The sequence below is a fragment of the Monodon monoceros genome, unplaced genomic scaffold (genome assembly GCF_005190385.1).
Source record: "Monodon monoceros isolate NGI ecotype Baffin Bay Population unplaced genomic scaffold, NGI_Narwhal_1 Super_Scaffold_21, whole genome shotgun sequence".
NCBI classification, from domain to species: Eukaryota; Metazoa; Chordata; class Mammalia; order Artiodactyla; family Monodontidae; genus Monodon; species Monodon monoceros.
This window is the reverse complement of record NW_021703778.1, coordinates 2,538,020-2,563,021: the sequence shown is the minus strand read 5'-3', so window position 1 is coordinate 2,563,021 and position 25,002 is coordinate 2,538,020. Positions and strand designations below refer to the sequence as shown.

The 25,002-nt window shown below is 55.6% G+C and overlaps 1 long non-coding RNA gene across 2 annotated transcripts in view; it reads left to right on the top strand.

Moving 5' to 3' along the window:
• LOC114903708 overlaps window positions 1-25,002 on the top strand; it is a 106,743-nt gene that overhangs the window by 53,130 nt on the left and 28,611 nt on the right. For both annotated transcript variants that reach the window (XR_003795789.1, XR_003795788.1), the window contains 2 exons: window positions 5,695-5,859; window positions 21,837-21,942. This is a non-coding gene — a long non-coding RNA (uncharacterized LOC114903708). The remainder of the gene's footprint in view (window positions 1-5,694; window positions 5,860-21,836; window positions 21,943-25,002) is intronic.

The window sequence follows — 25,002 nt, the reverse complement described above, 5'->3', positions numbered from 1 at the left end:
GCACTTTGCTAGCATAACTCTTAGGTTATCTTGTGGGGGCAGTGGGAGGGTCTGTCTGTACAAAGCTCTCCTTGCTGACGTTCATGCCCAGTTGTTTCCAGTTGATACTCACACACCCGACAAGCAGCACGGCCCCTAGAACCGTACCCCGCGCCAACCTTAAGCCCCTTGGAAAATCCGATGGTCCCAGGCCCTCCCTCTTGACTAGCAGAGCGCCGCGCCGTCAGTACGGCACGTCATCGCCCAATGATGGCAAAAATCTCCATTGGCTGGTGCAGCTGTGGCACAGATGTCCTGCACGGTGGTTAGAACATTGCCGGCGATCGATTAGCGCTGTCTCAGAGACATGGGCCACAAGCACGGAGCCAGAAACTGGGACAGCAAGAGCCGTGCGGACCCTTCGCAGGGAAATGGTCTCAGACTCAGGACCTGCGGCGGGCCCCTCCCACCCACAAGGAAGGCCTGCTTTCAGAGCACGCCGTGATTCAGGTGCTGCGTTTGGCAGGGCCCAGGCTCGAATCTGTGTGCCAAACTAGGGTGTGCACCCCTAGAGTCTGCTCCTGAGGATGGATGCCTGGAGTTTGTGCTAAACCCGAACCCCCCAATTTGTGGTCCTCAAGCCCTGGGTCCCGCCTCTGGCGTTTGTGTGGCAGATGGCTGCCAGGCTCACTCAGTACGCACTGCTTTGTGAAGCCGCTCGGGCTGTGCTGAGCTCTAGCTGTGGTAGGCCGCAGCCAGTTTAAAAGAAATTTCTCCCAACGAGATAGCATCCCTCCAGGGTCCCCAGCGCATGTGTCCCTGCGTTCCTTTCTGCCAGAATAGGCGGCCTTTAGGGATGACGGGCTGCCACGTGGACCCTCAAAACTCACCGAGGTTCCTGGAAGGAGGAGGATGGAGCAGTTTGCCTGCCCGTCAGCAGGAGGCGCTGCAGTCTGCGCCACTGGACTTGAGCCCGGAGGGCACCGAAGAGATGGCCCAGCCGAGCCCTCATTTTGCAGGTGTGGAAACTGGGGGCAAAGCAGCGACATGACTGTCCAAGGTCACACGACCAGAGCCGGACCACAGGCCAGTCTGATGTTTGGGTCTCACTTCCATTCACTGTGTTGTTCTACCCCATCTTTTCTTTTTTCTTTTAATTTTATTTATTTATTTATTTTGGTTGTGCCGGGTTTTAGTGGTGGCAGTCGGGCTCCTTAGTTGCGGCAGCTGGGCTCCTTAGTTGTGGCATGTGAACTGTTAGTTGCAGCACGCGTGTGAGATCTGATCCCCTGACCAGGGACTGAACCCGTGTCCCCTGCATTGGAAGGCGGATTCTTAACCGCTGCGCCACCAGGGAAGTCCCTACATCATCTTTTAAATGTAAATCATTGTGTGTATCTGCGGGGGAGAGGGTTAATACATTCTCAATTAAAGGGAAATTCTTCAATAAAATCTGACATTAAAAAAAAAAAGAGTCAGCACAAAGCCATACCTAGATTCTGAGACCCTGAGTTGAAAGGCTCCTGACCCTGTAACATGGGAAGGACACAGGAGGAGGACGTGAGTTTACAGACGGACAGACTCCAGGGACAGTTGCCCCAGGGAGGAGGAGTCTAAGGCTTTGACTTGGCTCTGAAAGGGCTACGATTCCAGAAAGTCTGGTTTGCTCTGTCCCTGTCTCTTCCGGGGTGAGCAGAATCGCCGTACAAGTCAGAGCGCTGTGCGCTGCCCTGGATGTCGGGGTCTGCGTGGGCGCCCCCTGAGGCTGCTTGCCCCAGGGCCAATCTGAGTCAGGGACGGCCTTCTCAGAGCCCCTCTTCTGGTCCAGACCAGGTGGCAGTGTTCGTTCCCGACCTGGTGCACTCGGACTTGTCTTCCGCGGCTTCTGGTACCACGCGGAGAGCCACCTCTGGACCCCGGCCGATGTCCTGACCCCACCTGCCCCGCTCTGGTGGAAGCCCCCTTTCAAAGTCACCATTTCACTGGCATCGAGCCTTCTTCCAGAAGACATCCAGGTGGACCCTGAGGAGGTCAGGACTGATCACTCACTGGTTGTAGGGGTGAGGAGCCCCCAGCTTTGCACCCCCGAGGTCACCAGGGCCTCATAAACCCTGTCTCCAACAAGGTCCCACAGACAGCAGCGCCTCGTTCATTCTGATGTTTGTTCAATACTCATTTGCACAGTAACTCTTCTAAGGGTCATCCAGTGGGGACCATCCCTCTTAGGGCTCTGCAGCTGAACATTTACTGACATGCTGACACGAAGCTTCCAGGAAAAGAAAGAATTTCAGGACTTTACGGACCAGTGAGATTCTGCACAGTTCTCCATTAAGTTTCACTCTCCCTATTTCAAGGGAAAATCGTTTTCCCAAGTGACTGGGGGAGTCAGTGCCTGGTCTGGGGTCAACCCTTCCAATCCTGGCCACGGTCCCTCTGGCCTCGTGAGCAGCTTTAATGAGCAAGGGAAGCACCAGGGCCCACAGAGCAGCTGCTGGGAGGCGAGGAAGAACGGACACCCGCGTGGGGACGGCCCCCTGTCTGTCCGTCTGTCTTCTCGCTGATGACGGCCCCAGAGCGAGGGGGGCTGGGGCCCCAGTACCCTGCTGGTTGATGCTAAGACTCACGGAAGGCAGGTCTGGGAGCGCCTGTCATTAGACCAGCCTTTGTGGAGCATCTCCCACCTACCAGGCACCGTGCTGGGTGCCAGGGCCACAAGAACTGGGAAACAGGCCGCCACGCCCGCCCTGGGCAGATGCAGGAGGGCAGCTGTTTCTGGTCCATCAGGAAGTGCCCCGGGGCAGGGGAGGTGTGGTGGGCTTTACGAAGAGCGTCCCTCCGGGCAGACAGGGCCGCTCCAGTGAGCCTGGCAGGGTGGTGGATGCTGGCGGGCGAGGACGGGGACAGAGGTGCTGGCTGGGCTCCTCGTCACCCCAGTGTCTGGCCAGGTCTCCGCGTGTGCACACGCCTGGCTGCTCCTCTAGCGCTGATGTCAGTACCTGCAGGCCCACGGGGCCTGGAGGAGGCCCTGCGCCTCCCTGGCCAGATGTGCCACGGCGGGAACGGCGCTCCCCACGTCAGCACCTGTTCCTCCTGCCCAAGCCCCTCCTGTTGGCTGTGCAAAAGGACACGCCAGGCGCACCCCTGCCCCAGGCGAGGCGCGCATTGGGGGTGTGGCTTTTCAGGTGGGTTAACTGTGGCTGGATTATCACCGTGACCCGGGGCCGGGCCAGGAGATGCAGCGCCCAGCCTTGCCCAGGTGTCTGGACGCCTCTCAGGTTCCTCAGAGTGGCCTGGGGAACACCCCCCCAACACAAGCCTCGTGGATTAACAAACGCCATTTAAGAATGATGAGAAATGATTGATAATTAATTTCAGGAGAGTAGCCCTCGCCAAATAAGCCATTAAACAGGCTCTCGCTGGTTGTCCGTTCAGCTCATTGTCAGGCCTCCAGCACTCAGGAAAAGCAGCACCAGGTTTTAGCCAAAGTTTCCAGTCCGACTCTGCTGTTTTCGGCAGCTTTCCTGATTCCTGGGCCCCCTGATGTCCCAGCAGAGTCCACCCTGGTTCTCTGCAGACCAGGGCTGCAGGGCGTTGGTCTTGCAGGGCATTGGGTGGGGGGCACCTTGGGTTTTTCTCCCAAGTGATCACAGGCAAAGCCCGAGAAATTCTCATTTTTATGTTTATGTCCATCCTGATCTTTGTTCCCAGTTGTCAGGAAAGATAAGGAACAAAGATCCGAGCAGCCAGGACGTGTGCCCTAAGCCTCAGCGCTGGTCCAGGGACAGAGCGGAGCTGAGGCTGCCCAGGGACTGCGGGCCCCTGTCCTCAGGGTTGACAGTGGCACAGGGAGTTCGCTGAGGTGGGTTTGCACCAGTGAGCATCTGGTGAGTGAGGGAAAGAGCTTGGAATGGGGGCGTGTGTGCCAGGGGGGTGGGCAGTGGCCAGAAGGGGGCAGCTGGGGGCGGCTGCATTTTCTGCCTCCTCTTTCCAGGCTGGCCGGTGGCTGGCTGTGCTTTTGTCAGATGCATGGCCTCGTGAGAACAGCCATGACCAGCTCACCTTGGAAGATTGAGATGTGAGCGCGTGGGGGACAAAAGCAACCAAACCCCTATTGACAGTGGCGTGTGGTGTCGAATGAGGGGTTTGGACAATGTAAACCCTCCCGTAAAAGGCAGGAGAGGGAGCAAGCCCTGCCGTTGAGATCTTGGAAATTCTTCACCCAGAAAAGATTTGAGCTGTGTCCTAAAAACACGGTAGGATTTGGAAGAAGGTGTGTGGGGTTCTGGGAACAGGCTCGGGACAACACAGGTGCATCCGAGTCCGCCGGCGGTGGGTGTGGAGGAGAGTGAGCAGGTCCTGCTGGAGAGCTGGGTGAGGGCTTTGAACGGAAGACTTGAGTGAACTACTGTGTCCACTAGAAGGTGGCAGTAGTCATGTCGTGCCAGTTTCCAAACCCACATCTGAAGACAATGGCAGACTACACAGTCTCTAGGAATAGTCTCTCTGGAATAATGAGCTGTCAGGTGATGCCCTTGACTATCCTGACTGCCATGCTGGAGAGGCCACGTGTAGGGACTCTGGCTGACAGTCTCTGTTGATCCTGGCCTTCCTGCCATCTCCACCTACGTGCCAGCCGTGTGGCCCCCATAGACCAGCCCCCACACCAGCTGAGTGTCACCAACTGACCCAGTGGAGGAAAAAATCATATCACCCAGTGGGCTCCATCCAAGTTTTGGATCCACAAAATTGTGGAAAACAATAAAAATGATTGTTGTTTTAAACCCCCCAAGTTTGGGGGTAATTTGTTATGCAGCCATAGATAACCGGAACAAAATTTAGTACCTGGAAGTGGGTTCCTGCCCTCACAAAAACCTAACACATGGCCTTGGCTTGGGGATGAAGCATTGGGCAAAGCTGGGAGGACCTTGGGAAGACCGTTAATAAAAGCCAGAAGGACCTCAAAGAGACTTGATGAGAGCTTGGAGGAAAGTGAGGAAAATATTATTTGGAGGCTGGACAGAAAGCTTAGCAACACTGTCACCCTTGGCAACGTGGAAAATAGGATATGCAATGAACTCAAGGCCCTGGCTGAGGAGACGCCAGGCAGAAGATAGAACACGCCACTGGCTTCTTCCAGCTGCCTGCGATAAGCTGTATGAAGAGACAGATGGACTAGGGAAATATAAAGGGACCAGGGCTTTCTGGGTGTGATAACGAAACTGTGTCTCCTTGCCACTGTCTCCCAGAAAAAGTGACTCACAGTGAGACGTGGCTTTAGGACAAAGATAAAATCCAGGGCACTGTCTGCGCAGCATGGCCTCAGGGTGACCATCCCAAGGTGTGGCTCTAAGACTTCTTTCCAGACCTTAGAAAGATGTAAGGATATACCTTGCAGGGCTTCTAAGAGCCTTAAAGGCAGGCCTTGCAGACTTTCTCAGTTAGACAATGGGGCTTTTAAGAATTTTAAGGGCATTGCTCCCAACAGCTCCTGACTAGGAGCCACTGGGAGCCCCTCCCCAAGAGTAGGACTTGGCTGTAATCGGGGAACCAGAGATGTGGCCTGGATGGGTTTCCAAATTGCCATGGACCAGTTGCTGATACAGGCTTTCTCTCCTCCCTGCTTTGCATGGAGTGTGTTACGTGGAGCTTTCCTACCCTGATATCACATTGTTTGTTGAATGGGTGGGTCACGACACTCTTTTCTCTGGTTCACAGGTCTTCAGAACAAGAGAAACTGGGCCTGAGTTGCTGTTCATGAGGAAACACCGAGATGGATCTGGACCTGCCTTGGGAAACGCACTGCGGGACCTCGAGCCTGAGCCTGAGCCGTGATGGGGAGAGAGCTTCGGGGGGTCTTTGGATTCTGTGTGCAGAACGAATGTAAGTAATTCATGCCCGAGGGAGGTCTGTGGAGGGTCAAGTTCTTTGACGGTCGTGCTGTGGGCCTGGATCACAAACTGGCTGGATTTGAAGGGTGTTCACTGGAGGCGACTTTCTATTCCGGTTGAAATGCAAGCGAAAGCACAGCAGGTTCATCCTTGGGGTCAGCACATCAGTTCTAGAAAGCCCAGGCTGGACTCTGAGGGATGATAAATGGGCGACATTCCACGGGGGGCTGGGGGCCAAGAAGTAAACAGGAGAGACCAGGCTCCAGGTCTGCTTGCCCGTCCGTAGCTTCCATTGCGGCTGTAGAGGGTGCCCCTCGCTGGGGAAGGTGATGCAGTCTAACGGACTCTGCTGTGACCCTCTCAGGGGTCACACATGGAAGGACAGAGGTGGCAGGGGCCAAGGAGCCCGTGGTGAGATGCGGCTCTCTTGACAGCCCGTGAAAAATGACTTGACTGAGAAAAAGTGAGTTTTCCAACTCTCTGGGGGTGGCTCCCGAGCTCTTTCGCATGGGAGGTCAGAGTCCCCGGGAGGAGGTATAGCCCAGGGACGGGGTGGCCCTGTGGGACCAGCTTCCACCTCTCTGCACGCTCCCCTTGCATTTTTCTTGTAGCTCTGTGACCACGTCCAGTTTTTTCTGCTCACCCGTTCTCCTGAAGGCACGCTCACTTCTGTCTCCCCAGAAACACTTTAGAAATGATGACTAAACCAGGCCTCCAAGGTCAGGGCCCACGTGAGTCCCACTGCGGGACAGGGTGAACAAATGCAGGAAAGAGCCCCCAGATGCGTATTTCAGTCCCCTCCCAGAAATTCCCTCTCTGCTCTGCATCTGCCAGAAATTTTGCATTTGTGTTTTAGGCTCTTCCTTTAAGTAACTGAACCGAATGGATTCTATTGCGTGCGATCATAATTGCCTCGAGTTAAACCATAAAAACGTTTTACTGCTCTTCTGCAGTTTGGCTGTTATAAAGAAAGTAAATTGAAGTGTACCAGTTTAAGAGCTTGGAACTAGTTTCCTCTGGGGACAAAAGCGGCAGCTGTCAGACACCTAGCTGCTAAGTCATCACTGTGCTTCCCGTTGTAGGAACTGGGCCAACCGGGGCCCGAGGCGCTGCAGACAGGGATGCAGGGAAGGAGGACGCAGGGGCTGCTCCCGGGAGCGGAAGGCTGAGGCACACATAAGACCTGATGCAGGGCTTCCCTGGTGGCGCAGTGGTTGAGAGTCCGCCTGCCGATGTAGGGGACACGGGTTTGTGCCCCGGTCCGGGAAGATCCCACATGCCGCGGTGCGGCTGGGCACATGAGCCATGGCCCCTGAGCCTGCGCGTCCGGAGCCTGTGCTCCGCAACGGGAGAGGCCACAACAGTGATTGGCCCGCATACCGCAAAAAAAAAAAAAAAAAAGACCTGGTGCAGGAGTCCAGGCCTTATTTTCTCTTCCTAATTTTTTCCTAAATGAGCAAATGTCCTGCTCTAGAAATGGCAAGCATTTTCCGAACGATGGTCCAGGTAGAGTCTCGCATTCCTGAGAAAGCACTTAAAACCAAACTTCAGGAGCAGATGTCAGCATTTTGGCCTCTCCTGACGTCAGTCGTTGAAGGTGCAGATGGCAGCTGACATGCTGAGTGGGCGGGGCCGGAGCTGGCGCCCTCCCACCCAGAGGCATTGAAAAGCACCATCCCCTAAAATACCCACCAGGGTGATGGGCCAAGCCTGGGAAAGGTGGGCCATACATTGGAAAACACTTGTTTTCACTCCAAGTTACGCGTGGAGCCCATCCCCAGAGGGAACAAATGATCGCAGGCTGCTGTTCAGGACGGCTGGTGATGGGTGACGGGGCCCGGGCTGCCCCGAGAGCCCTCGCCTGTAGCTCAGCCTCGCCCTGGTCTCACCCACCTTCCCGGTGGTGCCCAGGGACCCCAGCCTGGACCACGCTTTCCGGGCCACTGGGCTGCAGGAGCAGAGCTGTGTGGGCCAGCCAGTGCCTCACCACACACGCCCCCCCCCCCCCCCCCCCGTGTCCCCCACCACTCGCTGCCTTGGTGGGCTGTCCCGTCCCTCCGGCCAGGCCATGGTGGGCAGCGCGTCCCGCCCGGAGTGGGGGCTGGACTGCAGATCCTGTTTCAGGAAGCAGCTCGGCCTCCCGCCTAATTGTAGGGGTGGGAACAGAAAGGCAGCCACAGGGCTTTCCTTTGCCAACGCAAAGGCCGGAGTTGGGTCCTCCTCCCAGCTTTCATTTCAAAGAAGGCGAAAAACAATCCGCTCATTTTGCCTGAGTGCTGCCTTCCCAGGGTGAAAGTGGAGACTTTGATGTGTCTCTGCCCGCCCAGCTCTCCAGGCCACCTGCCTCGGGGGCGGCCTCAGGGTGCCTGCCACCCAGTTCCAGGGCCCTGGACAGGACAGTGCAGGAGGCAGGCACCGCAGGGCATGGGGCAGGGGACGCACTGGACTGTGGCTCCTCCTCGGGAGGGGCCGTGGACGCGGTGCGTGGCCGCCTCCAGGTCTGCCAGGGCCCAGCTGGGCACCTTCCGGGAGCACCGATCTGGGCTCAGGTGGGGCTCCTTTGCATGAACGCTCCAAGAACAGATTTCCTACTCAGGCCTCTGGAATTGGCCATGGGGTCTGATCTGGGGCAGAAGGAAGCCGCTCCTCTCACCCCATCAGCCCCCATGGGGCACGGCTGGGCCACAAGGCCTGCCTGACTAAGCTGGGCTGTACTATCAAAGGGGTGCTTGATTCATTAAAGCTGGAAAATTTTTAAACCCAGTCTTCCTTAAGGTTTTAAGCTCAGCTTTTAACAAATCTCGCATTCATTTTTAACTTGAAACGTTTCACCCCATTTTGAGCTGTCATCTTACCCAGCCGGTCCATTTAAAAGCTTGGAAGGCTTCGTGGATCGTCCATAAGAGTCTCAGCCTTACCCGCAGTTCAGTCCAAGCAGTTTTCCTCTCTGTCTCCCTTTCCATCCAAATGCCCCATTATCTTAAGGGAAAAAGTGACTTGGGAAATTGTCAGTGTTCAGATGTGAACTTTCCTCAAATGTAAATCTGGAGACTTGGTTCTCTGTGTACTCCATTTTGCTATAGGTGCCTTATGTACGTGGCACGTGGATTTTTAGAGTCCAGGGCAAGCTGCCTCTTTCATCACTCAGACCAGAACATTTCAGCAAGAAGCCCTCTCTCTGTGTCTCTTCTCTTTCCATCTGGAAGACAGGCTCACGGCGCCCATTAAGGTGGGCTGCTGGCACTGCACACCTTGCCCTCAAAAGCCTGGTGGCCCATCTGGAGCACCTCCACCTCCGTCCATCCCTGAGCTGACCTGAGGGCCCAGCTCCATCCTCGGCCGCTTTGTCTCATCCCAGGCCTGCGGGTAGAGTGAGATACTTGCTCATCTGGGGTGACCCCAACGCCGCCCCAGGCATGTCCTTCCAGACCTCACCTCTAGACCCGAGCTCAGGTCTCTTATTCTGCACCTGAGTCCCATCAGCACGTGGCTAATCTGTTAGGATATCGCCAAGCAAATATTATACATTTCATAAAACTGTTTTTGTATCAGTGGATACTTCCACGGGAAGTGATTTTTCAGGTATGACTTGGAAGAAAACTTTATTGCTACAGAGTTAGGGAACCTTCCAAATTTAAACACACACACACCATGAACTTTGCAATAATAGACTATTAACAGAGTCTTTGTAGAGTTTTCAATGAGTCCCCTTCCCATGTTGTCTCTGGACGATAAGCGATGGTCATTAACAACAGCTGGGGGACTTGAGTTACCGGCTGAAGGCATCCCAGGTGTGCCCCACCGTCTAGGGCCTGAGCCCTACCAGTACCAGAGGGCTGGCCATGAGCAGCCTCGCTTGGCTTGCTGGAAACCAGTAGCGGTGTAACACTCTGACTAGGTAATTGGAAAGTTGCCCTTTGGGATCCATATATTTTAGTTTCAAGACCTTCATTCATGAGCAAGTTTACTCAATGAGGAACAGGCACGGGGGGGGGTGGGGGGCTTGTGCAGAGCTAAGAAAAATGTCCACCAGGCCAATTACACGCACTGGGGCCCTTTAACAGCTCTGGTGCTGGGGATGTCACGTCTGTAAGAAAGTGCATGGCATGGCGCTGGTTTGCGTGTGTGCCAGTGAGTTGGGATTTCTGCGTTCACTCGGATTGATTTTTCTTTTCCTTCGTAATTTTGCTAAAAAACAAAATCAAACCTCCCGTCAGCCTTCTGGAACTTCCGGGAAGGTCCCTTTGCTGAGGAGCACGGAATCTGCGCAGAGTTACAGGGGCAGAGCCGGAAACCCCTCTTCCGCAGCCCTGTCCGTCCTGGGCTGCGTCTGGGCGCCCACGGGCCCCCAAGGCTGCCGTGGGTGAGCAGGAGGCCAGTCAGCAAAATCAGCCCAACTAGACAGAGTTTCTGTTGGCGGAGGCACGAGAAAACCTCGCTGATGGTGTGAAAGGGCAGCTACATCGCGATGGGAATGAAATTTTCCTCCTCTCCTCTAATTACAAAGAAGAAAAAAAACACACACCAAAAAAATGTTTAAAATATCTTAATATCGGTCCATACAACCCCAAGCCACCATCTTAAGCTTTGAAGGCCGAGTACTTTGAGGCGGTTTCCGATTGTAACTCCACCTCAGGGGGAGTTCCAGCGGTCGTGGTGACGATTCTGTTCTGGAGACGTGTCCTGCGGCCCTGCGTGCGGGGCTCATGCTAGGTGCGGAGCCTCGTAAAGACGAAGGACAAACGTGGCTGGGTTGGTTTGATCGGGGAGAAGCCGTGTCCCGGGCCTTCTTCTCCACTAACCACCAGCATGGCCCTGGCTCTGGCTCCGCCCCCTCGTCGGTGTCACAGGGGACACCCCGCGCCACGGCCCTTCGGGGCTCGGACCCAAGGCCTGACCCTGATAGGGCTGCAGAGGCTTGCAGACTCACCCTTCCTCACAGCTCGCTCCCTCTGGGGCTGCTTGGGCCATGGAAGGGGTGCAGACAGAGTGAGACCATAGTGGCCTCCAAGGCCTCCGGACACTGGGCTCTGTGTGGCCCCCTAGGGTGCAAGAACCTTCCACCTCTTAGGAATTCCCGTCTCTTGCTTTTCTGTGTTAACTCACTTGCACTGCCCTCGGCTGGGCCTTGAGGAGGCTGTAGGGGACGGGAGAAGGGACTTCCGTGGACTGACAGGAGGGGGACCTGGGGGTCAGTGGGGGTCATTCAGCATTGGCGCTGGCCTCTTAGGCAGGTAGGAGGTCTTTAAATGGTCCCTCGTGCCTCTCATTTCGGTATCCACGGTCGCCCCAAGGTCACCCAGCGCTCACTTCTGAAGTCCTGCCTTACTGGCCGTTGCTGCCCACGGTTCTCGTCCACACGGGGCGTCTCTGGGGTCTGTGCCGGATCTCCCATCATGTCCTGCCCATCTTTGCCTCTTTCCACCCTGCACCAACTCCCCAGCCTTGTAAGGCCCAGCACAGTTCTCTGAATTCTGAAAGTGAACAAAGCTCTGCTGAATCATTTACTCTTTTTTATTTATTTAATGTATTTATAGCCACCTTTTCTAGAAGGCATTTAAGATGACTCATAAGACACAGAAAAAACAGCTAGATGGACGAATTTATTTTTTGAGTAAATGAATTCCAGTTCTTTCCAGATATGAGAATCTGAGAGTTGACACATACAAGGTCCCTTCTGCATAAAAATACACACATAAAGCAGCAGTCCTGAAACATATGCCCAAAGAAGCGGTCCTGAAACATACACATAAAAAGCCGTGGGAGGGACCATATTCTTGAGTCTGTAAAGAAGACCCACCTCCTGGAGACTCCCACCTGGTCATGCAGTGACTGACAGCATTTCATGCTTGTAAATCATTTTTCCTCACTGGAGTATATGGCACTTGAAGAGGGTATGGCCAGCTATGTTTGTGTCCACCAAAGGGCATATGCTAAAACCTAGGCCCGCAGGAGAGGTGTAATCGAAACCTTGGCCTGAATTGAGCCCAGCCCTGGACACAGTTGCCCATAAAGGCTACAGCAAACGATATAACATTTTCCTTACTCACCCCCGTAATGGGGCCAGTTGCTACGTGCCCTTAAGCCTTTTTACATATGTATAGCATTTAATGGGATATCCAATCTCTGTACCAATTAGGGCCCTGGATTTCAAGCCCAGAAACTGAAATTTCCTGAAAAGATAGGGTAGCTCACAGAATCTGCAGGAAGCATCGGGAATGAGACTCTGGAAACAAGGGGTCTGGGGGGGCAGGTCATCTATGCGGACTTGGTCCCATTGCTGCTGCTGACTTACCACTAGCGGGTCCTGCCCTTGTCACCCTGGAGTCACAGAACTGCCTCCACCCCCGCATTCTCACCTGTCTCACGGTGTGCCTCACTCCCTCGAGAACTAAGCCCAGGGATCCAGTCCAAAGCGAGTGACTTCACTCTGTCTTCCTGTCCAGATGTCCAGTTCCACTGCAGGCAGCCACGCCACCCTGGAATCCTTGAACCCTGGGCACCCTGAACACCATTCTAGGTAGACCCGGCCCAGTCTCCCAAGCCCTTCCCTCCATGAGCACTTGATTCCGGAGACCCCAGGCCATCATTCAGCTCTTTTCCCACTGTGGTTCAGAACCCCATCTCTGAGCAAGGGAACGGCTCTGCCCTCAGCAGGGCAACAGTCCAGGCTCCTCCCCATTTCCTTTGGAGTTTGCTTACTGGCAACCCGCTCACACTTGGCAACGTCTCCCCTGCTAGACTGTCACCCTCAGGAAGGCAGACTTGGACTGATTATCCTGCCCATCAGTGTGACACCCTTGGCTAAAAGAATTGCCAGACAAGCAGCAGACGTTGATGAACGTGTTGATTCAATGAATGAATATATGATTTCATTAGCACTCCGCGTTGCAGAGCTATGCTCAGGAAATTCTTTCCTGCAATTCTAAAATCCTCCTTGCACAGCCAAGATTAGCCAAGAGCCACGTCTGGTTTCTTGAAGGGAACAGCAGCATCTGAAGTAGGACCCTTGGCTGCCTCTTAAAGGCTAGAGAGTAACCATCCCCCAGTTGTAACCCTCAGGCCCATCAGTGTTTCACATCAGTGATGGAGCGAGGGGTGGGTTTGATTATCTGAACTCATCCAGCCTAACTTGGGGTGGGGACCCCAGACTGGGGGCTTCTTCTAACTTAGGGTCCTCCGTGAAGCGGATTCAGGACTGGCCTGGACCTATAGAATTAGGTGCAAACTCTTGGGCCTTACCTGCTGAGCAATGGCCTCTGAGTGACCAACTCAGGTTTTTAAGAGGCTCAGGGTTTTGAGTATTTGAAATTGTGATTATTTTGCAGGGCACTGCTTGGAAATTTTTAGCGATAAATGATGGACTTAAGAGTTCTGTTGAGTCTTTGCTGATTATCTTCAAAGCATTGCTTAGAAATTGTCCAGACAAAACCCCCTCTGTTCCGAACACACGGCTTGTCTACGTACAGACATCACACATAGTGTTCACAGGAGTTTATTTGCTGGTGTCCAGCTCCTCCGTTTCTGGGGCCACTAGTGAGCCGAGTACTAGCCAAGGGAAAGTGATGACATGTTAGTGCATCTGTGTAGAAAGCTGCTTGTTAGTCAAACGGATCACAGCCAGATCTGGAGAGTCTTCGAAAGAGCTGACCTGAAAGGGACCTTCAAGGTCATGCACTCCAACTCTTTTTTAATTGAACTGTAGTTGATTTACAATGTTGTGTTAGTTTCAGGTGACAGCAAAGTGATTCAGTTATACATATACATACCGATTCTTTTTCATTATAGGTTATTACAAGATATTGAATATAGTTTCCTGTGCTCTACAGTAAATCCTTGTTGCTTATCTAGTTTATATTTAGTGGTGCTCCAACTTCTTAACCTAAGAGGAATTGGAGGCCCCGAGGGAGCCTTAAAGGCCTAGGCTGGGCTGGCACCCGGTTCGCCCCGCCTTGAGAGAACTTAAGCCCGTCGGTGCTGGTTCTGGCGCGGGAGGCTGAGAAGTGAACGCCACGACCGACCTGACGCCTGAATGTGTCTCAGCACCTAGGGATGTTCCTCGGTGTCTCCTCTTACGCCTTGTTTGCCCTTGGACGTGGCTGGGCCCTCTGGGGCCGAGTCTGCAGCTGGCCTTGGCCCACCTGTTCCCCCGCCTGTTTCCCGGATGCCCTGATGGGGAGGGGGGAGGGGCCCGGCCAGCAGCAGCACGGCAGATGGAATTCATTCCGGGGGAGCCCGGGGCGGCAAGCCCCGCCCGGCCCGAAGTGGAAACTGGTCCTCCACCAGATGGGGGCCAACCCCAGCCGCTCCACGCCTTCTTCACACGAGATGTTCTGCTTTCTTTGGAAAGTAACTTTACACGAGCCCGTCCAGGCTGAGGCGGGGAGTTGGAAGCCTAGCATCGGCCCATGGGGAAGCAGGAACAAAAGTCAAAACGGCACAAGATCCGGTCCTTCTGCCCATTCCAGCCCCGGTCCCATGGCCTCCAGCTGGAATGGCTGAGACAGCTGGGATTTATCAGCGGCCCGACATTAACCCATTGGCTCCGGGAGTTGGGATTTCCTGAACCCAAAGCAGTAATTTCCGCCATTTTTTTGCCTCTCCTCGCTGACTTCTAAGGAAGCAGGGAGCGCGTGTGGGCGAGGAGGCCAATTTGAGCAGCAGGTTGTTTCAAGTGAGCTCGGCAGCCCAGGGAGGGAGGAAAATGAGCTCCAGTGGCCCTTGTTTATTGTTCCTGTGGGGTCCCCGCGTTCCTGCCCAATGCGGCCTTTCTGTCACTGGCTTTTGGAAGACAAAACCCTAGGTAACAGGGACCCTCGTCACCCCTCCCTGAACTGATTACATAAACAAACGTGGGGCTCTTGGACCGCAGAGGTGACCCTCCCCCAGCTCGGGGGGCGCCGTCGGGTCCCAAGTGAGCTAAGCACCCTCGTTCGGCTGGGCCCGGGCAGCCCGTGGGTGCAGGGGCGACAGAAGGGGCCCACTGCCTATGCTCTCTCACCCCCTCTTCCGAGGCTCGCCCACAGGCCCGGCCGTAGCCGGACTGTGAAAGGCAGCCGACGTGCAGCGGGACTGGAGGCCCGCTTCCACCTGGCCAATCAGCTCCAGCCTCCCCACGTGGCGGCCGGGCGGGCGCGTGCGCACACGCACACGCGAGAAGCTTAACTCAGGGCCCGGCGCGGCTTAGGACGGGGTTGTGGCAGCTTCCTGCCGCCCCTGCGATATCTTCTTGGTCTCCTGCTCACGCTGACCTTTCCCCGTGAAGGTCCCCACCAGGTACGTGCGTGTCGGGTCCGCGGCCGAGTGGCTGCCGTGTAGGTAACCGTGCTATTTGCCAATGAGCTGCAAAGGTACGGAACCCAGGGGCCGCGTCTGCGCGTATCGGGCGCACAGTTCCCCCGTCCACTCTGCCGCCCCTCTCCTGCCAGCCCCCCTCTCCCTGGCGGCTGCCCGCCCCAGCCTGGGAGCTCAGAGGCCTCCTTTTCAGTAAGCACGTCGTCTGTGGGACCACAGCACCCTCCAAGCATCGCTCCAGAGCCCCGGGGAGGAGGGAGAGGCGCGGGGATTTGAGAGGAAACAGCTGAGTCACGGTACTGGCTTGTGGAATGGGTGGGTGGGGGGGCCTTCATTTCCTCACAATTCTTGGGGCCTTTTCTAAACTGGTATCTGGGGTCTCGGGGCGTCAGCACCAGGGAAGGCAGCCCTCTGGAGACCAGGCCGAGGTGAAGGCAGGGGACACCCTGTCACCTGGCTGCAAGCCAGGGACAAGAAAGCAGGGAGGCCAGCGGTGTCTGCACCAGCGGCCGGGAGAGAAGAGGAGGGCGGCCGGGCACTGCCAGTGGGCCCAGAACAGGGGCTTCCGGAATGTTTCAAGTGCTGTCACAGACGGAACCCCCGACAGGCCTCCGTGCTGCCCTCCGTCTGGAAACGGTAGCGTTTGTTGTCCGAGCTGCATAGCCTTGGGTGCTGTGAAGGGCGAGTTCCCCCAGGAAGGCTGCGCTCTCAGGACTTTATAGATTGGTCTCCTCCAGGACAGGAGCCCCTGGGCTGTTGACAAGCAGGAGGGAAGAAAGGAGAAGGAGGGTTCTGCCGTCGTATTTGGTTTCCTTTACAGTTATTCCCTGGGTGGCCCAGAGAGGAAACAGCAAAACAGTCTTAAAGAAAAGGAAGTAAATACGAGAAGGAGACGAGGATAACTGATGCTCTTTCCCTTAGACCCGACTTTCACTTGCTTACACACACCCTAAAGACAGCCCAGCTTTATGTAAACGGCCCGGACGATGCGCAAAACAGTGGAGAAGCAGGTGGGACATTGCAGCTCAGGCGGGCTTGGAGACATGAAGGAAACCAGGCTCACAGCTGCAGGGATGGGGCGAGGAGGGGCGCTGACAGCACCCAATGCCAACAAGAGAAAGGGCACCCTTGTCGCCGGGCCAGACAGCTGCAGGGCGAGCCTTCGGGGCTGCTCCCAGAGCCGCCCTGACAGGTGATGGAAAGGACAGGTAGGGAGTTTTGAGTTTCGGATCAGGCCGCTGCCCGGTGCTCTGATCCCTCGCGGGCCTCGGCTCGTTTGTATGGCGAATAAATGACTGTTAACTGCGTATCACTTGGGTGAAAAGGGCCTGGCCCGCAGGGACTGGGCGCTATGGAAGTGTCTGCGGTGGCCAGTTTGTGCCCGGTGGTGGCTCTGGGGCCACCTGGCAAAGGCGGAGCTGCGGGCGTTGTCACCGTGGGCAGCCAGACAGCGCGCCCTGCCGCCGGGGAGGGGGCAGGCCCCCAGGCCCTCTGGGAGGAGGGGGGGTCACCCATTTCTCCAGCAGAAGCCAGGCCCTCCTCCTAACAGATGCGTCTGCTCCAGGGCCGCCTGCGGGCTCAGCGGCGGGGCCTCTTCCACTTTGGGTTGGAGGGCTAAGGGGCCGCTTTACCGTTTGGCAAGCGGATGGGCAGGCGTCTTCCTAAGCGGAGTCTGTCGCATCATTTTCTTGTCCTGCTGTCCCTCTGGGCACTGTCTCTAGACCCACGGGCAGCGGAAGCCACAGGCCGCCCTCCACAGCTGGGTGGTACAGACACGTGCCGCAGTCACATTGAACTTTCCAGAGCTGTCACGTCTCGGGGTCCTCAGCCTTTGGAAGACTCTGCTCCCTGGCGTGGGGCATCCAGCCTTGCCTTCACGGTCCCCTTCGGCGTGTCCAGTGGCTCTAGCTCCTGACGTCCGCCACGGGCCGCCAGCGAGCCGTGCGGGGTCAGAGGGGGCCTGCCAGCCGCCTGGCGTCCGCCCCTGGCTCCCTTCCCCTCCCCCCTTCCTCGGTTCAGGATTCCAGCTTCAGGATGGCCAGCGGGCAGCCCCGCACAGAGACGAGACCCAGGCAGGGGCCTCCAAAGGCCGGCTGGAGCTCCGTGGGCCTTGGCACGGGCTGCGGTGCCGGCTCGAAGGGGAAGCAGGGCTTCCCGGCCCTGCTCCCTCCCGGCCTGCAGTTTCCTTCCGCTGGTTTTGTCGTCTCTGTGCCTGGCTAGGCACTTTCCACTGTCTGTGACTTCACCGTGGACACCAGCCTCCGTCAGTTGGCAAGTGGGGACGGAGCCAGCTGGCTTTCTGAGCAGCCTCATCCCCAGTGTCCTCCGGCGGCATGGCACACTCGGCCGCGGCTTCCCCGCCTGCAGCCCTGGCTCCCGGCAGGCCTGGGGCCCCCTCTGCCGGCGGCCGGCCTCCACGGCACCCGGGGCGGGGCCTCGGGAGGGCGGGCCGCCCGCAGCTCTAGCAGGGAAGCCAGCTCAGAGCTGACCTGCACCTCTCTTGGCTCCTAGGGTAACCGACGATGGGAAGGGAGGACAGAATCGGTCCAGCTGGCCATGCTTAACTGGGGACGCCTGCTTTCCTAGGCTGAACCACCAGCCTTCCGTGTGCGCGTATCGGTTTAGATGCTCTTCAGCAAGGTGGGGCTGTCTGGCCATAATGCAGGGCACAACTTCCCACGATGCTCCAATGGGCTTTATCACTTTAGGTCAATTTTCTGTTTGCTTCTCACCCGAGATCGTCCTGAGATCCAGTGTAGGGCCTGGAGCCCTGCTCCCAGCGGCCATTCGGGTTTCTGAGTACTGTGTGAGTGACTCTATGAACCAGTCGGGGACTGGTGTGTAGCTCTGGGACAGAAAGCTCTGGTCTCCCGAAATGTCGAGGAATGAAAAGGCCTGTGATCTGACAGCCCGCGGGGCCCGTCACCAACGTCTCTCCAAGGCTGTCCAGCCTGGGGCCTCCCACCAGGCTGCCCATCTGCACGGCCCGAGCTCTGTTAACAGCCCACCAGCATCTGCAAGCTGGAAATTTCTAGCATCTTCCTGAACACACGTCAGGTTGAAACTCTGCCCGGTGGACAGTGGTGGAGACAGGCAAGCCTCGGCCGGGCCACGCAGAATAAAAATAGCCCAGAAGGGCTTCCCTGGTGGCGCAGTGGTTGAGAGTCCGACTGCTGATGCAGGGGACACGGGTTCGTGCCCCGGTTCGGGAAGATCCCACATGCCGCGGAGTGGCTGGGCCCGTGAGCCATGGCCGCTGAGCCTGCGCGTCCGGAGCCTGTGCTCCGCAGTGGGAGAGGCCGCAACAGTGAGAGGCCTGCGTACCGCAAAAAAAAAAAAAAAAAAAAAATAGCCCAGTGGCCCGCAGGGGGTGTTTTCTTTTGGCTGTCTGTCGGGCCGGATTTCCTGAGGAGTGGGAGTGTGAGAGGCGTGAGCCTCTGTCACTCGCCTCAGGAAACCCTGACTCCCCAGATGGCGAGCAGACCCCGCCCCCGTGAGGGCCCCTCTGAGCCGGGCAGAGGCTCGGCACAGGCCCCGCTGGCTGTCCGTGGGAGGCTGGGGGCAGGTGACGGGCCGGTGTCAGGGGCATGTCAGCAACACACGGCCTCTGCACAAAGCGAGGCTTGGGACCGCCGACCCGCCTGGTGGGCACTGGGCCTGCGGTGCCCACAGCCCCCAGTTCCTCACCCCGGTTTGTGTTCATGGCATCCTTCTTTCCCAGCCCGCTTGTCCGTGGTCGGCGATGACAGCCCCGTTGCCAGGATGACGGTGGCGGCCGGGAAGGCCCTCCTGTTGGCCATGGGGCGCCTGTTGTCCCAGACGGGTCTCTGCGCCCCGGCTCGGCCTGAAGGCCCCTTCATCCCCGCCCCGGCCCAGCACCTGCCCGGCCCCTGGGCCTGACTCCGCCCCGGCTCCAAGCTCCTGTGTCGGCTCCCTGAGGCCTGCGCGGCCCATCTGTCCTCCTGCCTCGCGCGCCTGCCTCCTGGCCTCTGCCTCTGGCCGCTCGTCACATGGCCTTCCGTCCGTCCAGGTTCCCTCGAAGGCTCTGTATCCATCTGTCCTGCCCGATTGGAGCCCCATCTCAACGCCCGCTTTGATGAGCCCCTGTGGCCCTCACGCCCCAGGCTCTGGGCCTGGCTCCCTGCTCCCCATGGGCCTTTGACAAGTTACCCCGCCTCAGGGGGTCTCAAATGGGGGGTAGCGTCGCCCCACAGGGGACACTGGCCACGCCCTGAGACTTTCTTGGTTGTTTGTCACGCGCGGGACGGTCCTCTGCTGGGTGGAGGCCCGGGATGCTGCCGAACACCCGCACCCCCTGCCCCCCCGGTGCATGGGGGAGCGTCCGCCCCAAATAGGGACGACGCATAGCGAGGAACCTGCCTCGGTCTGCCCACCTGTGAGAGAGGAAGGTGGTGGAAAAGGTGCCAGGACGGCCCGCGTGAAAGCAGATGAGACAGTCGATGCTCTTTGCATCCTGCCCTCCCCGCCCCTCCTGCAGTACTTCTTTTGGGGGGGGGCATTGGTGGGAGTTAACAGCCCGCGCCGCACGCGTGCTTGTGTGGGTGAGCCCACGGCGTCCTCCTGGAAACCCAATCGCACGGGGACTAGCGTGGACCCTACTTTCCGGAAGAGGAAATGGGCACTCAGAGCCGCCAGGAAGGAGCCGGAGGGCGCCCGCTCGTGGACGAGGAGGGCTTTCCCAGCCCGCACTCGAGTCCCTGGTCGCATCACCTCGAGACAGCGTCTGGAGCAGCATTCGAAAACGGCGAGACACTGTGCAGGTGTGCTTGCGATTCTCTACCTGTAGCCCCTCCCACAGGCTCGCTGCGGAGACTCAGACGTCCCAGCAGACGAATTCAATGTGCCTGACGCTGGCGGGTCAGGAGAGGCTGTGGTGTGGCCCGGAGGCCGAATCACCAGAGCCTTGGAGAGTGCCAGAGGCTGGAGGAGGCTCCGTGGCTCCAGGGGAGCCTGAAACCTAGTGAGGAGTGGCCCCTCACGGCCCACGCCCGGCCTGGCTGGCATCTCTGAGGATGTTCAGCCGCTGACGCTTGAGCGGCACACGCGTGCCACTGGTGGAGGGCACTGCTGACCAGGGCCCGGGGCGGTTTGCCTTGTGGCAGCAGCACAGCAGCCAGGGCAGCGGTGCTCACCCCCAGAGTGGGGGGCGCCCCCAAGCTTGTCGGGGTGGGCAGCTCGCATCACGCTGTGACATCCATAGCACGACTCTGTCTCCTATAGCAAGGCCAGGTTCTCTCTCGGGCACCAGGGAGAGGTGGCCAAGCTCCTTTGGGGACGCACGTCCAGGAAGATGGAAGGCCCAGCCTCACACCATCTGCCGAACCACAGTCAGCCACTGTCTTCCTGTACGTAAAGGGCAGCTCAAGTCAGGGTGGCTCGCCTCTCGTGACCTGGCCGGCTTTGGGGAGCAGTTGCTCATCTCCGTTATCATTTCCTCTTTGTTTTTCCATTTGGGAAGCAAGAGATTAAATCTGTAGGTGAAAACCTCTTTCCCAGGTTCTCCTCTGAAAATAATTCTGAGGTTAGGGACGGTTACTCCTCTGCTCTGGGCATAATGCCCGTAAGACGAGTGACACTGACAAAACTCTCCGAGCAACACACAAGAAGCAACATAATCCTTCTGGGAAAAAACATCAACCCAATAAGAAGATAATATATTGCCCGCTCCCCTGTAAGTAAAATGGGCCACGTCACCTGCCCGTGAGTGATGACCAGTTTATCCAGTATACGCTGAATAATGATTTTCCGTGGGGGCAGCAGCTCTTATGATAAAGTGTTACTGCTCTAGCTGTATTATTATAAACAACATCCAATTTATGGTGTTAGGAAGCAGTAATGTGCCACCATCGTTTAGAATGAGCCGTAAAATCTAGGGTGTCGTGTGTTTTCTGGCTGCACACTTCAAACAATTAATATTCCTATAACACAGTCCTGATCACAGGACCAATTTAGAAATTACTTGTTCAATATGATGATTAAATTGCAGAGCTGGAGCTTGCCGTGGCCAAAGGTGAATCGCCACATGTGACAAACCTTGTACAGCTTCTCAGACGGAAGGAACTGTTTGAGACATTGGGGATTTGGGGTGAATTTCAACTGAGGTCCCTTCACCTGAGGAGGATGCCACGGTCTTGCCTGCCTTCCAGAGGAAGATGAGTCACTGGTGTTTTCCTGCATCCAAATACCACGGCCGTTCCCTGGGCCTGAGTCAGTCTACGGAGGCAGCAGACACACACCCAGGAGGACCCTTCACCTTGACAGATGGCGGAATCTCTACCCTGCTGTCCCCGAAAGGTCTTAAATAAGGTCATCTTCTTCTTCCCCAGCTCAGGGAAGCCAGACAGAACTGCAGGCCTGGGGGACGCAGAATGAGCCCTAGGAGACATAGAGCTTGGAGAGATGCCCCTCTAAAATCTATGCCACCAACAACTGGGTGGAAAGAGTGACAGGTGATGGGGACATTGTCACTGACTAATAGGTTATTTTAAGTACGTGGGCAGGGCCAGGCCCGAAATTTTCATCCATACTGTGTCAGCAAAAGAGCGTCGTTTTATCATTTCGTTTGCAAAACCTGTTTCAGCATTCTGTTCACATGTAAACATGTCCTACGTTTCCTTGGTCATTTCAGAAGTGCTGTCTTTTGTGTATCTATAGGTTCCCGAGGATGGAGGTGAATTCCAAAGACGAATTTCCCTGTATTCTGCATGGCCCACTGCATCTAAAATGGAAGAGCCAAGAAGAAACCAGCCACTCACTGGTGGTAAGTGTCTGGGGAAAGGGATGCCCGTACACATTGCTCGGGACGGTACACCCTGTTGGGAAACTCGGGAAAGACAGTGTGGCCATAAGTATCCAGACCTATGTTCTCTGACCCAGCCATTCCACTTCCAGGAATTTATTCTCAGGAAGAGAGTCAGTGGAGGAGTGCTGAGCACAGCATCCCTGCCGCTCCCAAATGCCCAGCGTGAGGGGATTTGTTCAGTGAGTTTGGGATCATCCATACGATGTAATGGTAAACAGCCATGGAAACCGTGTTATGGAACACGTGGTTGATCTATTGCCCGATGCGAAGGGCCACTTAAAAAGCACATCTCATATGACCTCAATTTCATATAAAAACGGATATCTTACACATGCTTGGGGGGGAAGGATCGCTAAAACGTTAACGCTGATTATCTCTGTAGTTGAGAGAGTGAGTGGGTGTCAGTTTTTCTTCTTGGCGCCTGGCTAAATATTCTAGAATAGACACGCATTACATTTGTTATCAGAGGAAAAGAATCCGTGTGATTGTTGAAGCACATTTGCCAGTTGTTAGCAGAATTCTTACAGAGACTGTAAGAATTTGTATGATATACTGTGTCCCGTCAGATCGTATTATACTATAAAGTTCTGTTCGTCACCAGGGGATGGGTCAGGGAACTTCTTGGCAGTTCCATTTATGATCAGATGATCTGGAGAAGAAGTGGGGAAAGGAGACCTGGGGCCTGTTGAACACGGGATTTTCTAAAGAAAATCATTTATGATGACCTCACCTTGGAAAGAAGATGTAAGAAGAGTCCTGGATACCTTTTGGTTTGGAATTCACCATACATTGGAAAGAAAGCGGTCAACTTATCCCATAACATAACTTGGAATCCTGGTAGCATTAAGCTGCCATCCACGTAAAATGGAGCAGTGAAGGCAAGACCAGTCATGCCGCCACCGCTCAGAGTGAGGTCCTGTGCGCAAAGCGCCAATAAGAGAGGAGCCTGGCCAGGGCGGCTGGAGTGGGTCATCGCCGTCGTGGCACCGTGAGAGCCAGCCCTAAGCCTCCAGTTTCCCCAGACGGAAGCCCTGGCGGGGAGGGCGAGGAGGACCGGCCCTGTGTAGGAGCAGACGTAACACCACCTTCCTTGTCAGCCACAGTCCGTGCACCTGTGTGCGTGCACGCCAGCCAGAGTTCACCCACGTGCTGTGTGTGTGTGTGCACGCGTGCACACCCATGCATGTGTGCCAGCCATCATCCCGACTGTGAGGTCCTGCTTTGTTTTGGCACCAGGGCTGGTGCTGTGGCTGCCCTCGCTTTGTTCTCTGTGTCTTAATAAACAGCCACTTCCTCTTTTCATGGTAGTGAGGGCTAGAATCACGGGGGGAGCTTGTGTAGGGGGATATGTAACTGTATTATACCCTCCAGCACCCAGATTCCCGTCAGCGTTTCTCAACAGAGGTGCTGTTGGCACTGGAGCAACAAAAAAGTGTTGTTGCGTGGGATTGGCCCAACGCCTTGCTTCAATGTCTTTAGTTTTCCGAAAGAATTCCTCCAAAGGAATGCCGTTGGGGCCCTTTCTGACCCTGTGGTCACCAAAAACACCCTCACCACTCTTCCAAAGCCACTGCAGGAGCCATTCTGAAATCAGAGGTTTACTCCCCGCATAGAGTCGGGTCGACTCTCAAACCTGGACCCTGCTGCTCTCTCCATCTGTGCCCGCCGCTCTGGGAGAGTGGCTTTGCATAGCCACCCGGTTTGTATGATGGCTTTCCTGTTTGTTATTCCTGGCTTTCCAATACCCCATCCCTCTGATGATTGGATGCATGGAACTTGTGGCCTTGACCTATTTTGTGAGGTCATAGATCTTGGAATATCAAAGATGGGTCAGGGCCCTGTATTTCAACTCACTCATTCATTCAGTCTATATTTGTAAAGAACCTACTACTGTTAGTTCCTCTGTTAAGGTACGGGTATACAGTAGTGATCAGAGAAATCAATCCAACAGTCACATGACTGATACGTAGTTGTAGACTGAGATGCATATTCTGAGGAAGGAAAAGAATGAGACTTCAGGGGAATTTGTTCTAAAGGACCCCCCCTAGACCGAGCAGCCAGGGAAGGTTTTTAGTGAAAAGATGCTTGAGCAGAGACCCGAAGGGGATGGCTGGATGGGAGGGGTGGCCGTGCATGCTGGCACTGGATCATTCCGGATGCAGGGAAGAGGGTGTGCATGGCCTGTGCGAGAGCTGCCAGGCCTGGGAGGAGACGCAGAAGCCAGGGTGGGCAGAGCACAGAGGACAAGGGCATCTGAGTAGCGGCCTGGGAGGCTTGTTAGAGAATTGTTTTCTCTTTTTTTTAACAATGTTGTGTTAATTCCTGCTGTATGGCCGAGTGATTCAGTTATACATATATCGTACATTATTTTTTCCGTATTCTTTTCCATTATGGCTTATCGTGGAATACTGAATGTACTTCTCTGTGCCCTACACTATACGTTGCTGTTGATCCATCCTATATATACTAGTTGGCGTCTGCTAATCCCAGCTCCCACTCCATCCCTCCTCCTCCCCTCCCCCCTTGGCAGCCACGAGTCTGTTCTTTATATCTCTGAGTCTGTTTCTGTTTCATAGATATGTTAATTAGTCTCCTATTTTAGAGTCCTCATATAAGTGATATCATATGGTATTTGTCTTTCTCTTTCTTCACTTAGTATGATAATGTCTAGCTGCATCCATGCTGCTGCAAATGGCATTATTTTGTTCTTGTTCGTGGCTGAGTAATACTCCATTGTGTATATAGACCACATCTTCTTTATCCATTCATCTGGCAGTGGACATTTAGGTCGTTTCCATGTCTTGGCTATTGTGAATAGTGCTGCTATGAACGTAGGGGTGCATGGATCTTTTTGAATTAGGGTTTTGTCTGGATATGTGCCCAGTAGTGGGATTGCAGGATCGTATGATAGCTCTATTTTTAGTTTTTTAAGGAACCTCCATACTGATCTCCATAGTGGCTGTATCAACTTACATTCCCACCAACAGTGTAGGAGGGTTCCCTTTTCTGCACACTTTC